The 16,786-nt window shown below is 42.6% G+C and overlaps 1 protein-coding gene across 2 annotated transcripts in view; it reads right to left on the reverse strand.

The window, feature by feature from the left end:
* The window catches only part of LOC309643137 (uncharacterized protein), a 135,890-nt gene that overhangs the window by 106,229 nt on the left and 12,875 nt on the right, over nt 1-16,786 (reverse strand). The gene's annotated exons all lie outside the window — the stretch shown is intronic.

A 16,786-nucleotide genomic window follows, 5' to 3' on the forward strand; every position in this document is an offset into this window, starting at 1 on the left:
GCAAGGATGTGGAGAAATTGGAACTCTGTGTGTTGCTGATAGGAATGTAAAATGGTGCAGCTGCTGTGGAAAACAGTATGATAACTCCTCAAAAATTTAAAAAGAATTACCATATGATCCAGCAGTTCTGTTTTCTGGATATGTAACCAAAAGAATTGAAGGCACGGTCTCAAGAGATATTTGTACACCAATGTTCGTAGCAGCATTATTTACAATAGTCAAAAGTTGGAAGCAACCCAAGTGTCCATTGCCAGATGAATGAGTAAACAAAATGTGGTGTATACAGACAAGGGAATATTATTCAGCCTTTTTACAAAGGGAGGAAATTCTGGGACATGAATTTGAGGACCTTATGCTACGTGAAATAAGCCAGTCACAAAAAGACAAGTATTGTATGATTCCACTTACATGAAGTATCAAAAGCAGTCAGATTCATAGAGCCAGAAATTGGAATGGTGATGCTGCCAGACACTGGGGGGAGGCAGGAAATGGGAAGTTGTTAATAAGCAGAGAGTTTCAGGTTTTCAAGATAAAAATAAACAATGGAGAGTGGTTGCACAATACCAAATGTACTTAACACTACTGAACTTAGAAATGGTTAAGATGGTAAATGTTATGTTGTGTACTTGACAAAATAAAAAGTCAGGTCCTCAGTCATACTAGCCACATTTCCAGTGTTCAACAAGCCTATGTGGCTAAATGGCCCCCTTATCACACAGTGCAGCTTTAGATGAAGGGAAAAGAGAACCAGAAATCCTACTATCTTCAGCTACCACTCTGAAAGGGCTGCCCTGGGGCTCCATCTCTGCTCTAAGCCACTGCCTTTCTCCACTCCACGTGGAGGGTTAGAACCTGTTATTTAAGTCTTAAGTGTGGTACTCATACTAATCACTTCAGAAAAAAAGCTTCCGTTTCCTTGAGGCAGTTTCACTTGTATACAGAAGGAAGTGTAGCCTTCTGAGGTGCTAGCCAGCCACTGTAACTCTGTGGGTGTAGTATTTCTCAGAAGGAAGGCACCAGAGACTTCCTTAACTCTATTTGTCACCCCCGTGAACTTTTATCCCACAGTGGATTATTTCACACTGAATTTACTGTGATCCAACGTCTGAAATTTAAAAGCAGCTTTTATAAAGTTGTCTCATTTGTGAAGAGCACAGACATTCGAAATCTTAGGGTGAAGGCGTGACAGGAAGCATTATCAAGGTTTGCCCTTGACTTTCCCTCTAGAGCCTAAGTGTGGTTGGCTTTTATGTACAGTTTTCAGTACAATTTAGGGTTGCTCACAGGTGCTTGATAATATAGTTTAGACAAGGATTGATTGGAGCTGTATTGTTTTTGTAGTAATCTTTGTATTTGATTACTACGTGATTTAATCAAATTTTCTATTCTCAGAGTCTTTAGTTACATGGGACTCCTGAGAATTTTTATTCGTTTTTTTTCCTTGGCTGCGCCACACAGCTTGTGAGATCTTAGTTCCCGGACCAGGGATCGAACCCGGGCCCTAAGCAGTGAAAGCATGGAGTCCTAACCACTGGACTGCCAGGGAACTCCCGAGAATTTTTATTCTTAAGAATAAAAATCCCTGAGCTTTATGGTACACTCTCTAAACGCAGGAACAGAACAATTTAATTCTCTTTATCTTCTGTGCGCTTTCCCCAGCTTTGCCCCTATGGCTGATGCACTAACAGTGACCTGGAGGTGGCGGTGGTCTGAGCAGTTTGTTTTCTACTACCATGTGGATCCCTTCAAACCCATGAGTGGGAGTTTCAAGGACCGGGTGGTCTGGGATGGGAACCCCGAGCCGGTATGATGTCTCCGTCATACTCTGGAATCTGCAGTTTGATGACAGTGGGACATAAACCTGCCAGGTGAAGAACCCATCTGACGTTGATGGACTGATAGGGGAGATCTGGCTCAGCATCGTGCACACTGTACATGTCTCTAAGATCCACTTCCTTGCTCTGGCCATCGGCTCAGCTTGTGCACTGACGGTCAGAATAGTAATTGTGGCGGTCCTCTTCCAGCATTTCTGGAAAAAGTGGTGGGCTGAAAGAGCTCATAAAGTGGTGGAGATAAAATCAAAAGAAAAAGAAAAGCCCAACCAAGAAAAATAGTCCCCGTTTGGAAGACACAGACCAACATTCTTAGATGGAAGCTGAAGATTTCCAAGAACCAGAACCCTAAAATAAGATGAAGTTAATGGAAGCTTTTCTTTGGCTTTCCAGTTGTGACCTGTCTTCCAACCAGCTCTGCAGTATAAAACCACCTAGACAAGCAATGTTCCTCTGGCGCCAGCATAGGGCACTTCTTGAGCAGATATCACCAGACTCGCACACAGCCCTGTTACTAAGGTTTTATTTAATTTCCAAGTGCAAATGTTTTTCAAATTCTCATTAGCTTTTGTATACTAAGAAGCTAACTTTTGGCCCTTAAACACTCCTTGTGGATTATGACTTGTATACACATATATTGGCATCAAATGGGATAAAAGCCAACTTGTCTGTCATAATCCTTAGAGCAGCATTCTTGCTGCTAAAGTTAACATGTTTACTCTTTCCTTCTCACACTCTCAATTAAAAGGTAAGCTAATTCTTCCCCCACCAAAAAAAAAGTGTATTGGGAAATTAAAACAATACTAAAATGATATTTATTTTGTATTCTATAGCTTATTAGAAAACTTGAGCATTAACGTGGTTTTTTTTTTAACATCTTTATTGTAGCTTTACAATGTTGTGTTAGTTTCTGCTGTATAACAAAGTGAATCAGCTATATGTATACATATATCCCCATATCCCCTCCCTCTTGCGTCTCCCTCCCACCCTTGCTATACCACTCCTCTAGGTGGTCACAAAGCACCAAGCTGATCTCCCTGTGCTATGCAGCTGCTTCCCACTAGCTAGCTATTTTACATTTGCTAGTGTATATATGTCAATGCTACTCTCTCACTTCGTCCCAGCTTACAGTTCCCCCTCCCCCTGTCCTCAAGTCCATTCTCTGCATCTGCGTTAAAGTGGGGTTTTCTTTAACTTTTTTTCTTGGGGGTGGGGCACTCCGTGTGGCATGCGGGATCTTAGTTCCCCGACCAGGAATCAAACCGTGCCCCCTGCGGTGGAAGCTCGGAGTCCTAACCACTGGACCACCAGGGAATTCCCTGAAGTGTTTTATTTGTAAAAACTTCCCAAGAGTAGTCTGAAGAATGCTTGCTTCTTCTTTTCATTGTATAATTTACAATAATAATGCTTTGGTGAACTGTCACACTCCTTTATAAATTTGGATCAGCCTGCAGCAGTGTATCCTTTCCACTTTTTAAAAATTTATTTATTTATTTATTATTTATTTTTGTCTGTGTTGGGTCTTTGTTGCTGTGAACGGGCTTTCTTTAGTTGCGGCAAGTAGGGGCTACTCTTCGTTGCGGTGCGCGGGCTTCTCATTGCGGTGGCTTCTCTCATTGCAGAGCACGGCTCTAGGTGAGCAGGCTCAGTAGTTGTGGCTCGTGGGCTCTAGAGTGCAGGCTCAGTAGTTGCGGCACACGGGCTTACTTGCTCCGTGGCATGTGGGATCTTCCCAGACCAAGGCTCGAACCCCTGTCCCCTGCATCGGCAGGCAGATTCTTAACCTCTGCGCCACCAGGGAAGTCCCTATCCTTTCCACTTTTAAAAAAATTTATTTTATTCAAGTACATTTGATTTACAATGTTGTGTATCCTTTCCACTTTTTATGTCATGAAATATCTCCAAGAATCCCTTAATGTGAAGTTTTTTTTGCCAGCATCACATCCTCTAGGACACCTTCATCCTTTTCGTTACACTTTCCTCATTTCTGTTATCAGTTCCCCTTCAACAAGTTCCTCTGGCTGCGGATCTAGTCTCCTGAAGAGCGGCAGTGTCAACATTCCCCCATTCAGCTAGTTCTTCTGTAACTCCATTTATACTCAATTCCAGTTTCACTCCCAGCATTATCACTTTTCATTTATTTGCTGCATTTTCATCTTTGTTGGTCAGTTCCCTCTTTTTTTTTTAAAATTATACTATTCTCTTTATTTTTCTGTATTTTTGAAATTTTCCGTAATAAAACAAGTTTTTTTAATGAGTTTTGTTTTGATATTATTGTATTATAAAACATCAAAAAATCTCCTTTTTTTAAATAAATTTATTTTATTTATTTATTTTTGGCTGTGTTGGGTCTTCATTGCTGTGCGCAGGCTTTCTTTAGTTGCAGTGAGCAGAGGCTACTCTTCGTTGCAGTGCACGGGCTTCTCATTGCAGTGGCTTCTCTTGTTGCAGAGCACAGGCTCTAGATGCGTGGGCTTCAGTAGTTGTGGCACGTGGGCTCAGTAGTTGTGGCTCACGGGCTCTAGAGCGCAGAGTTCAGTAGTTGTGGCACACGGGCTTAGTTGCTCCGTGGCATGTGGGATCTTCCCGGACCAGGGCTCGAACCCATGTCCCTTACACTGGCAGGCAGATTCTTAACCACTGCACCACCAGGGAAGCCCCTTTCCTTTTTTAAAAATATTTATTTTGGTTGCGCTGGGTCTTAGTTGCAGCAGGCAGCCTCCTTAGTTGTGGCATGTGGGCTCCTTAGAATTGTGGCATGCAAACTCTTAGTTACAGCATGCATGTGGGATCTAGTTCCCTGACCAGGGATCAAACCTGGATCCCCTGCATTGGGAGTGCAGAGTCAACCACTGCACACCAGGGAAGTTCCCCCGCAAAAAATCTCCTTTTTTTAAATGAAGACTTCCAGGCAGAAGAATATAATCTTCTGATAGACCATTAACTGGTACATTAAGCTAAATCTTACACAGTAACTTAGAAACTGATAAAAATAATTTTTTAAATATTGTACAAATTACTGAATATTTCTATATCAATAAAAGACCACTAAAAGTTGGGATTTTAAGCCAAAAGCAAATCAAAGGATCATGGATTGTCAGTGAAATTTGTTGTAGCCAATATGCTTGTTCCCTAATTTTATGTACAGGCATACCTCGTTTTACTGCACTTCACTTTATTGTGCTTCGTAGATATAGAGGGTTTTTTTTTTTTACAAATTGAAGGTTTATGGCAACTCTGCATTGAGCAAGTCTATTGGCACCATTTTTCTGACAGCATGTGCTCATTTTGTGTCTCTATGTCACATTTCGGTAATTCTCACAATATTTCAAACCTTCCACCAGCAAAAAGATTATGACTCGCCGAAGGCTCAGATGATGGTTAACATTCTTTTACAATAAAGTGTTTTTTAATTAAGGTATGTACATTGTTTTTTAGACATGATGCCATTGTACACCGAACATATACTACAGTATAGTGTAAACATAACTTTTATATGCACTGGGAAATCAAAATTTATGTAACTTGTTTTATTGCAATATTCTCATTCTTACGGTGGTCTAGAACCAAACCCAAAATATATCTAAGGTATGCCTATGGGGTTTCTACTTCTCCAGAGGAATTTATCCATGCACAGTAGGTGATGTTTGCAATCACACAAATGCTGGGTAATTAAGATTTAAGCGATTATCCAAAACTACTCTGGCCAATGAGTCAAGTAATTGTTGTTGGACTGCTATTGCCTTATTGGTAGAATCAGCAAGTTTTCCCAATTCCAGAGAGACTTCTTTTTTTTTTCTTTTTTTTTTTTGGCCATGCTGTGCAGCATGTGGGATCTTAGTTCCCTTAACTACTGAACTGCCAGGGAAGTTCCTCCAGAGAGATTTCTAATCATTTGTTCATTGGCATGAATAAGTGCCCTTCCAATGAAAGCAAATCTAGAGTCATGTATACCTCCTGGGAATTCCCATTTAAGGTGGCAATGAAGGTTTAATGGAGAAGATGAATGACAGGAACAATGGGAGACTTCAGATTTATTATGAATGTCCAAGGGGACAGTTAGAAATCCTAGTAACTAGCATTGGCCTCCAATCTGCCAACTGTCTAAACATTCATAAGCCCATCAGGAGGCCCGTTTGTTACAAAGATAAGATCAGGTGGTGCATGTAAGACTCCTGCTAGGGTTTGATTATTAATAGTGCCATTAATTGGGATTATTCTATTGGCCCTTTCAGTAGGTCAGTGGTGTTTGGTGAACAGTTAGGGAGAAACCATCATGTTCTGTGGACTTTGTTCTCAAAGGCCATACAGAAGGGAGTTGTTTTGCCATGGCAAGCAGACCTAACCTAGTGGTGAGAACTGTACAGGTGGAATAGGTATGGTTAGCTGCATTGAGAGTTATGACACGGAAGAGGTCAAAGCAAAGTACAGGAAAATCTGGTTGTAGAAGTTCTGACCTGATGAAAAATATCCAAAGGGGTGTGGCTATAGTTAGTTGTCACAGTGGAGATGAAGACTAAAGGGTCATGGCTGTCATGGACAGATTGGGTTTTCTGATGACAGATCCAACAATCAGAAGGGTCCAAATTCCTTTGGACCATGACCCTTTGAGGGCAGCATTTTTTTTTTTTTTTTTTGGCCACGCTGTGCAGCATTCAGGATCTTAGTTCCCCGACCAGGAATCGAACCCAAGCCCCCTGCATTGGAAGCGCAGAGCCTTAACCACTGAACCGCCAGGGAAGTCCCAAAAGGGTAGTTTTTTTTTTTTGCGGAAATATCAACAAGGTGATTTCCTTTAGCTTCTAAAGAAGCGTAGCATGCCTCAGAACCTTAATAATAGACAAAGCAGCAGGTAAGAATATGGCTTCTAATAATTCCTGAACATAAAGGCTGTTTTTAATTTGATCTCTGCTGGAAGTAAGGAAGCCATGTTGTTTCTATAACGTTCCCAAATCGTGAGCCACGCCAAAGGCATAGCTACTGTCAGTGTAAATGTTGGCAGTTTTGCCCTTGACTAAGATACAGGCCCATGTGAGTGCACATAGTTTGGCTTATTGGGCCAAAGTAGTCAAAGGCAAAGGTGTCACTTCAGTTACTTAAGGAAGAGTTGACATTGCATATCCAGCATGATAGTTACCATGTTCATCTTTTAAATAAGAACCATCAGTGAACCATGAGAGGTCAACATTATCTAAGGGCATTTCCTATAAGCAGTCACGGTGTGTGTGTGGGGGTGTGTCATCTGTAAAAGAGGGGAGAAGAGTAGCAGGGTTAAGGTTATTAGAGTAGGAAAAGTGATTTAAGGGGCAGTTAACAGGAGAATTTCATAGGAAGTGAGATGGCTTACTGAAAAATGTTGATTATGATGAGGGTTAAGAGCTTCAACAGCATGTGGCACAAAGATGGTTAGAGAGGATCCCATGACTATTTCTTCAGTCTTTACAAAGAGGGCAGTAGCAGGTACAGCTCTGAGGTGGAGATTAGGAGGTATCCCCAGGTTCCAGGCTCTAGTTGTTGGCTGTAATACCCTATGGGTCAGTGGTCATCCCATACTTTTGGGTGAGTACCCCAAGGGCATTCCCTTCTTTTTTCATACACAAAAAGGAAGAGAAGAAGTTGATAATTGGGGTGTCCAAGGACAGGGGAAGGTATTAAATTTTCCTTTAAGATTTGGAAAGTCCTGTCACCTGAATCTTCCCAGGTGATAAGAGTCAGGTTTAGTAGTTTTTAACAAGGAATATAAAGGTTGGGCTGTAAGGGAAATTTGGGGGAATCCAGTTGAGAAAATAGCCTGCCAATCCAAGAAAACATTGCAGTTTGCATTTGATTTGGGGCTTTGGGAAGTTCAAGATTCCATGAAGTCTGTCTGGATCTAGATGCAGTCCTTGTTCTGAGAAAACATGGCCTAAATATCAAACTTGAATTTGAACAAATTGTAATTTTTTCTTTAGAGACTTTACGTCCCTTTTTGGCTAGGAGTTTCAGCAAATGGGTGTTTTCCTCTTGTGAGGAGGCTTAGGAGGGGGAGCAGAGAAGTAAGTCATCCACACATTCTATTAAAGTGGAGCCTCCAGAGAACTTGATATCATCTAGATCTGCCTTTTTTTTGTTTTTTTGTTTGGCTGTGTTGGGTCTTCATTGCTGTGCGTGGGCTTTCTCTAGTTGCAATGAGCGGGGGCTACTCTTCGTTGTGGTGGGCAGGCTTCTCCTTGCAGTGGCTTCTCTTGCTGTGGAACACGGGCTCTAGGTGTGCAGGCTTCAGCAGTTGTGGCTCGCGGGCTGTAGAGCGCAGGCTCAGTAGTTGTGGCGTACGGGCTTAGTTGCTCCGCGGTATGCGGGATCTTCCCAGCCCAGGGCTTGAACCCGTGTCCCGTGCATTGGCAGGCAGATTCTTAACCACTGAGCCACCAGGGAAGTCCCAGATCAGCATTTAAATTTTGTGAGGGGAATTCCCCGGTGGTCCAGTGATTAGGACTCTGCGCTTCCACTGCAGGGGGCACGGGTTCCATCCCTTGTGGGGGAACTAAGATCCCGCAAGCTGCCTGGTGTGGCAAAAAATAAATAAATAAATGAAGTTTGTGAGAAATAAGAAGGGCTTTCAGTGAAACCCTGGGGCATTCCTATAAAGGTATATTGCTGGCCTTCCCAAGTAAAGACAGAAAGATACTATATTGACTTATGTACTGGGATACTTTAAAAAGGCACTACAGAAATTAAATCACACCAAAAAATTTGCTCTCAGTAGGGATGGAGCCTAATGAAGCGTAAGGGTTGGGGCAACAGGGTGTTGAGGGATGACAACACTGTTTATGGCTCGCAGGTCCTAGACAAGCCTCCATCCACAACTATTTGGTTCCTTCACAGGTAAAATGAGAGTGTTGCACTGACTGGTGCAGGGGGTAATAAGGCCCTGGGCCTTATGTTATTGGCTTAATGCCTTGAGGGGCCTCTTTATTTTGGGGTATTGATTAATCCTGTGGAGAAGTTTTGAGGGACTTATTTGGATCTTAATAGGAGGTGCATGTGGGTACTGCAAATATCAGTTGAGGATTTTGCCCATAAGGAGAGTGGTAGCTGACCGAATAGGGACAAATGATTAGTGTTTTTGGAATTAGCTCCAGTGTCAGAGATGGAGGAAAAAAAAAAGCTGTTGAAGGGCCATTTGATTCACCTAATTGGCTATTTTGGTTGCTGCTCTCAAATTCTAGAATTGTTTCTCCCTTTTGGGAGAAAGAAATTCCAGCATGTTATTTTTCTAAGATATCTTGGGTCAATAAATAAATAGAGGTGGAGGAACAAAGGAAAAAACGGTGAGTATCTCTTAGAGGGCCTAAGCAAAAGGGGATAGTTTTAGAGAAAAAAACCCGTTGAGGTTTGTTAGAGACCCCCACTATTTGAAGCATTTTAGTACTCGGAGGCAGGGTCTTTTTAATGGTAGTGGGGCTGAGCACCAAGAGTGTAGCTTTGGTGCAAAAAGGACAGAAAGAGATTCGTTCCCAATCTAAAGAATAGTTTCTTCGAGTCAATGAAGAGAAAGAACTGAGGAAATCCCCTGTAGTTCCTCAGAGTCCTTGGGGATGAGGAGAACATTGGTAAGGCTGGTTAGAGGATTGAAGGTGCTTGGGGTACTGAAACTTGTAGCAGTAATTTTTCCAGTATCCTAGCTTTTAGAAATTATGATGGAGACCAGAAGGGTTTTGGTTTTGTTTAGAGGCCTCCGATTTTGGAATTGAAGATTAAGGATTTTAGTAGTCTTCCTTTAAGTTGAATCATCTAGGGTTTGGGTGAGTTGGTTTTCTAAACTAACTAAATCTATAGTGGACATAATTTCCCATTATATCCTGGTCCTTTTAACTAGAAGAGAAAGATATCAGTTCAGCCTGTTAAATGAACATAGATTTAAAGGCAACTCAAGTAGATTCAGCATCCAAAGGAAGACCAGAATTTTCTTTAAAGACGATTTGGAGCTGGCTGTAATAATCATGCATGAGCTCATTGGGCTTGTGGATACAAGCTTGAATCTTATTCTGATCAGCTGGTTTTGGGAAAGTCCTAAGAATTGCCAAATGGTGTCACTCGGTGATTCCATGAGCCTGATAATAAGGCAACAGGGGTTTCTTTGTCCCCAGGTTGTAATTCTAAAGATTTCTCAGGATCATCTCAATTGGCAGTTTTCATTCAGTGTGGGCCTGGCCTTTACTGATAAGGATATGAATTAGTTGATGTAAGTCAGAGAAGCCCAGTTGATAAGTTTGAATGGCTATATTAAATTCCTCAGCAAATCTCTGGGGATCCTCAGTTACTTCGGGAAAATCTTTGACTATGGCTCATAGTTCAGCTTCAGTGCAGTGAACATAAGAAATTAGAGACTGAGCATTTTTTTAATTAAAGCATTTTTTAAATTAATTTTTATTGGAGTATGGTTGCTTTAGAATGTTGTGTTAGTAGAGGCTTAGCATTTGGATCTTCAGAGGGTCTGATTTAAGAGGCGCAGATTTTAATAGGTTCAGGAGAGGAGGAGACATGGAGAGGTTCAGAGGAAAAGGAAAGTTCAGTGATGGGATTAGGATGAGGAAGTGGAGTGTATAGAGGAGTTCCGGACAGTACAGAAGGGAAAGAGGAAGCTGGCTCTAGAGACAAAGAGGATGGGGGAAGGGGGGAAAGAGGCCTCAGAAGATTTTTATGGTCCTCTTTCAATTGTTTTTTCACCTTGGTTAATTTCGAAATGGTATGTTGTAAACAGGCAATTTTAGAATGTTGGATACATTTGGAAGCCTCCAGGTACCAATTAAAATATGCATCCCATTCAATCGGTTTAATTTTAGAGCCACAGTCTTCTAATTTGATTCTGAGAAAAACAAGTTTGGGGAGGTCAGAAGTTTCTCTTAATGGCCATTGGAGTGCTAAATTATCTGTGGTTAAGTTGATCCATTCAGTTAAGAATGCATGAGGAGGGACCATAGTTTTTTGTTTTTGTTTTTTAATTAATTTATTTTATTTATTTATTTTTGGCTGTGTTGGGTCTTGGTTGCTGCGTGCGGGCTTTCCTCTAGTTGCAGAGAGTGGGAACTACTCTTCGTTGTGGTGCGCGGTCTTCTCATTGCGGTGCCTTCTGGCGGAGCACAGGCTCTAGGTACGCGGGCTTCAGTATTTGTGGCTCTCGGGCTCAGTCGTTGTGGCTTGCGGGCTCTGGAGCGCAGGCTCAGTAGTTGTGGCGCACCGGCTTACTTGCTCCACGGCATGTGGGATCTTCCTGGACCAGGGCTCGAACCCGTGTCCCCTGCATTGGCAGGCGGATTCTTAACCACTGTGCCACCAGGGAAGTCGCCCTGGTTCCTTTATAGCACCCGATGTGGGCTGCCTCTTGGGATGCCCTGACAAGGGCAAGAGTTTAGGTAGTTTTAATGCTTCCTGATATGAAGCTGTCTGATGCAGGAAAGTTTTGGTTTCTCTTTCACTATACAGAAGAGGAATAAATCCCATCCTTTCCTTCTCTCTCTCTCTCTTTTTTTCCTCTGTGTCTCTCATTACCACCCACACATCAAACTACTTTAGTCAACTGATTGTTAACTTACAAACCCCAATCCCCCTTTTTCATCTGTTGTAGGTCAGAAACTTTCAAAGTCAACATTACTGAGCACTCCTGTTATGAGGATAAAGATCTCAAATTTGTTCCATTTTCCCAGGATAAAACTTGGGGTTTATCTTTTCATAAATAAAGTGGTCAAAATGAAAATGTTAGGACACATTGCTGCTTAATAACTCCCAAGTGATAGAAAAGCAAACTTCCGACAAAAACATAGGTAATGAAAATGCTTAGCATTTAGCGAGCTCTCAGGAGGAGGATTGCAACCCACGTGGCCTGGGCCCACACTTCTGTCCTATCCTAACCTCTTTCCCACATGGAGTGAGGCTCAAGAATCACTGGCCAAGGGACTTCCCTGGTGGCGCAGTGGTTAAGAATCCACCTGCCAATGCAGGGGACACAGGTTCGAGCCCTGGTCTGGGAAGATCCCACATGCCGCGGAGCAACTAAGCCCGTGCGCCACAACAGCTGAGCCTGTGCTCTAGAGCCCACGAGCCACAACTACTGAGCCCACGTGCCACAACTACTGAAGCCCGTGCACACCTAGAGCCTGTGCTCCGCAACAAAGAGAAGCCACTGCAATGAGAGGTCCGCGTACTGCCACAAAGAGTAGCCCCCACTAGCCGCAGCTAGAGAAAGCCCGCCTGCAGCAACGAGGACCCAACGCAAGATCATCTCGGTGCTTTGTGACCACCTAGAGGGGTGGGAGGGAGACGCAAGAGGGAGGAGATATGGGGATATATGTATTCGTATAGCTGATTCACTTTGTTGTACAGCAGAAACTAACACACCATTGTAAAGCAATTATACTCTAATAAAGATGTTAAAAAAAAAAGATAAGCTGAAATATCAAGACTAAAAAAAAAAAAGTTTGTACCAGCATTCACTTGTACTAAATATCATTGTGCTTAATATTGAATAAATATTTTCTGTTATGAATTTAAAAAAAAAGACCCAATGCAGCCAAAAATAGCTAAATAAATAAATAAATTTATTTAAAAAAAAAAAAAGAATCACTGGCCATTCCTGGCCTCCTTGCCCATTGGCCCTTGGGGAGCACAAACTCTGCTGTGAAGAACCAGAGGCAGGAGGGGCTGCTCCCTAGAAGGTGCTAGTATTCAGGGGCACTGGGGCACAGATGCGTGGAATTTAGTGCCAGGCTCCCTCCCACCTACACAGCCATGATGGTTTTGAACTAGAAGGTACAGTGGGAAGGAATTGTTTTAACCATATTACCTCAGATGAGGCATGGCTCCGTCAGATGCAGATCAAGAGAAAAAAAAAAACGGAAAGAGTTTTACAGTGTTTTGTACTCACAGCTCTCGGGGGAGAACAGAGCATGCCACCCTTGGCCACTCAAGGGAAGTACCAGGTCAGTCTCACAGCAGAGCAAGGGGGAACTATGGGCAAGCATCTTTATTGTGGTTTTGCTGGAAGGAAAGAGAGCAAACAGGTGTAGGACTGGCTAATTTGAATAATTTCAGAAGGTTCTGGGGCACAGGGGCTGTCCCTGGTTGTCTGATATCTAGTCCTGGGGCAATTAGGGTGAGCATATGATGGCCCCAGAGTGTGAGAGCCCAGTAAGGGTGGTGTTTGGTGGTATGGATTTAACAGGCTGTTCAAGAAGAGGAACTGACCAGCTTCTAGCTAGGGCCTCAAAACTGGATCAAGATAGCACACACCTACCCACACAAGCTATACTACAGGAAGCAATATTCTTAAAAAAACTATGTAAATGGACTACACATTTTGTTACTTTTCTGCTCTCAAGACTTCATTACTCCACACTGACTGTATGTACATATTGTCTTCAAAATTTTTCTCAAATTTTGTAATATTTCATCATTCAAAAATTGTATTGTAGGACTTCCCTGGTGGCGCAGTGGTTAAAAATCTGCCTGCCAATGCAGGAGACACCAGTTCGATCCCTGGTCTGGGAAGATCCCACACGTTGCAGAGCAACTAAGCCCGCGTGCCACAACTGCTGAGCCTGCATGCTGCAACTACTGAAGTCCACATGCCTAGAGCCCGTGCTCCACGCAACAAGAGAAACCACCGCAATGAGAAGCCCACGCACCGCAATGAAGAGTAGCCCTGCTCGCCGCAACTAGAGAAAGCCTGCGTGCAAAAAGAAAGACCCAACACAGCCAAAAATTAAAAAAAAAAAAAATTGTATTATAGTAATTGCTTTTTTTTTTTGGCTGCACCACGGGGCATGTGGGATCTTAGTTCCCCCACCAGGGATTGAACTTGTGCCCCCCTGCAGTGGAAGTGAAGAGTCTTAACCACTGGACCACCAGGGAATTCAAGTAATTGCTTTTTAAAGAGTTGAAGAGTTGAAAAGCATCTCAGACACTGGTTTAGCCATAATTTTTGGTCCAAAAACAATGAAAGGAAGTAGTCAATATATCAAATGGCAATATTGCTTAGATCTTGACAATATCTGTAAGTTTCTGTATGTTTTAAATATTCCATAATTTCTATAAAGTGGAGGTTAGTGAGAGAGAAAGAGAAAAGCTGCAAGCTGCCCTGCACCCAGCACATCTTTTTTTTCCCTAGTTTTATTGAGAGATAATTGACATATAATAGCACATCTTGATGCAAATGAAGTTTTCTGCCTCTCCTGAGGCCCCCGCAGAAGTGAAGGAGCCTAACTGTACATATTTTTGGTTGGGAAAGCCCATGATCAGGCTAAAGGGGGACAACTCAGCATGGTGACAGAGCTAGACATAGCTTAAGTCAGGCCTTGTTGCTGGCCAGGCCTGCTGTGGAAATGGTCAAAGTAAGGGCAGCCACATAACGCTGCCCAGTACCACCCATTCCCCCTGCAGTCTTTGGTGAGGCAAAGAAACCAATTCAAGCAAGTAATCATCAAACTCATTAGGTGCCATAACCCCTCTTTTACTGTTTAACACAAAGTGCTGTTTGAAAGAACTGAAAAGTATCTTAAAAGAACTGCAAATAACCCAGGGGTCCAGACTTCTGGGGTGGTGACTTTCTTTTTTTTTTTAACATCTTTATTGGAGTATAATTGCTTTACAATGTTGTGTTAGTTTCTGCTGTATAACAAAGTGAATCAGCTATATGCATACCTATATCCCCATATCCCCTCCCTCTTGCGTCTCCCTCCCACCCTCCCTATCCCACCCCTCTAGGTGGTCACAAAGCACCGAGCTCATCTCCCTGTGCTGTGCAGCTGCTTCCAACTACCTATCTACTTTACATTTGGTAGTGTATATATGTCAATGTTACTCTCTCACTTCATCCCAGCTTACCCTTCCCCCTCCCCGTGTCCTCAAGTCCATTCTCTACGTCTGTGTCTTTATTCCTGTCCTGGCCCTAGGTTCATCAGAACCATTTTTTTTTTTTTTTAGATTCCATATGTATGTGTTAGCATACAGTATTTGTTTTTCTCTTTCTGACTTACTTCACTCTGTATGACAGACTCTAGGTCCATCCACCTCACTACAAATAACTCAATCTCGTTTCTTTTTATGGCTGAGTAATATTCCATTGTATATATGTGCCACATCTTCTTTATCCATTCATCTGTTGATGGACACTTACGTTGCTTCCATGTCCTGGCTATTGTGACTTATTTCTTGAATAGGCATTGGTGCTGCTTCAAAGGTACATTTTTCTATATTGGTCAAGAAAATTAAACACACAAGGCTGTGACCGCTGAGCCTGCTGGCATCTCACCTAGGTTATCTTATCCTTCATCTCTGGCTACTACAGCACCAAAGGAGAATCATTACATTTGGACTGGACCTATACTGTGACTGGGCAGTTCAATTGTTTTCTCACTTCATTCTTTCCTTCTTTCAGATGGGAAAGGGAGGCAGATAAGGGGCTTGGGAACCAGCCTGAAAGACCTATCTCTCACTGCACTTGAGAGTGCAGCAGTTTAAAGAGTGCAAGACCCTGGAAATAGAGTGCAGCAGTTTAAAGAGTGCAAGACTCTGGAAAGAGAGTGCCTTAGCCCAATGGCCAGACCTGCTACCCACAAGCTGAGTGACCTTAGGAAAGTTGCCTTAACAACTCTATACCTCAGTATCCTTCTACTAAGTGGTGATGATAGTAGTAACATCTACTGGTGGGTTGCTATGATGCTTAAATGAGATTAAGTACTCATAATAGTGCAAAGCACAGTGAAGGTGCAATACATATTCACTATTGTTATTGCCACTGCTATTTGACAGATAACGTGATTTTGAGTAAGAGCCTCCTCTGAGCCTTGGTGATCCTGCCTACCCAGGTGCACTCCTGGGAAAGAAGGGGAGGGGAGTATCAAAGCTTAAAGGGCAAATTGTTCTTTCAAGGGATACCAGTTGTAAAATTCTAGACAATACAAACCTCTGTACCATTTGTTGTGGACAAGTGGTTTCCAGAGACGAGCTTATTTTTTAAAACTTAAAATACTTATTAAAAGGTATTAAATCTGTGATAATAATCTATTTATATAAACAACAGGAAATAAGCAGGCAGGTCAATCTGTAAGAGGATACATCTTGGGGTGATTTTCATTTGTGCTGAATTCAATTGTTTTTATTTCACTTTATTTCTAAAATATTTATTTATTTATTTGGCTGCGTCAGGTCTTAGTTGAGGCACGCGGGATCTTCGTTCCTGCATGCGGGATTTTTTTTTTTTTTTTTTTTTAGTTGCAGCATGTGGGATCTAGTTCCCTGACCAGGAATTGAACCTGGGCCTCCTGCATTGGGAGGGCAGAGTCTTAGCCATTGGACCTCCAGGGAAGTCCCTCAACTGTTTTTAAACCAGACAGTAGAGGTGCACCTCTGTGCAGGTACTCTTAAGAATCAAACAATGTGTCTTTTTCAATTTCAGAGCTTAGGTGAGACACTTTTGCGGACACACAGGTGAAAAGAAAAGGTGGAGGCCTATAAAGCCCCACGGCTGAGGAGGTAGTCCAAGTGGACCAGGTGTGCGCAAGCGTCCTCCAGTTGGTGAGATGAGATGGCTCTCTGTGGAAAAGGTCTGGGATCTGTGGCACCAGTCTGAGTTATCCCAACCCTTAACTGTGGAAGAGGGCCGACATGTGACTGTGCTGGTGCTCACCTGCAAAAGATACTGTAGTGGACTCCCTAGGAGCAGGGGAAGGCTCATCATCAGGCCAAAGCCCTATTCTTTCATTAAAGAAGGCCTCAAAGATTACTGCATCATTTATGAATGCTGGAGAACTGTCAGACTTGCTGAGGGGATCAAAAAGCCCCCATGGCTCAGAGGCCCTCTTAGTGGATTGCATGAACATGTCTTCTTGGACCTGGTTTCAGTCCCTAAATTCTGAAGTCTTTTTTTTTGGGGGGGGGGGATATAATTTGAATATTTGCCTCAGATTAGCCACTTG

Source organism: Balaenoptera physalus (assembly GCF_965194825.1).
Source record: "Balaenoptera physalus genome assembly, chromosome: 14".
NCBI lineage: Eukaryota > Metazoa > Chordata > Mammalia > Artiodactyla > Balaenopteridae > Balaenoptera > Balaenoptera physalus.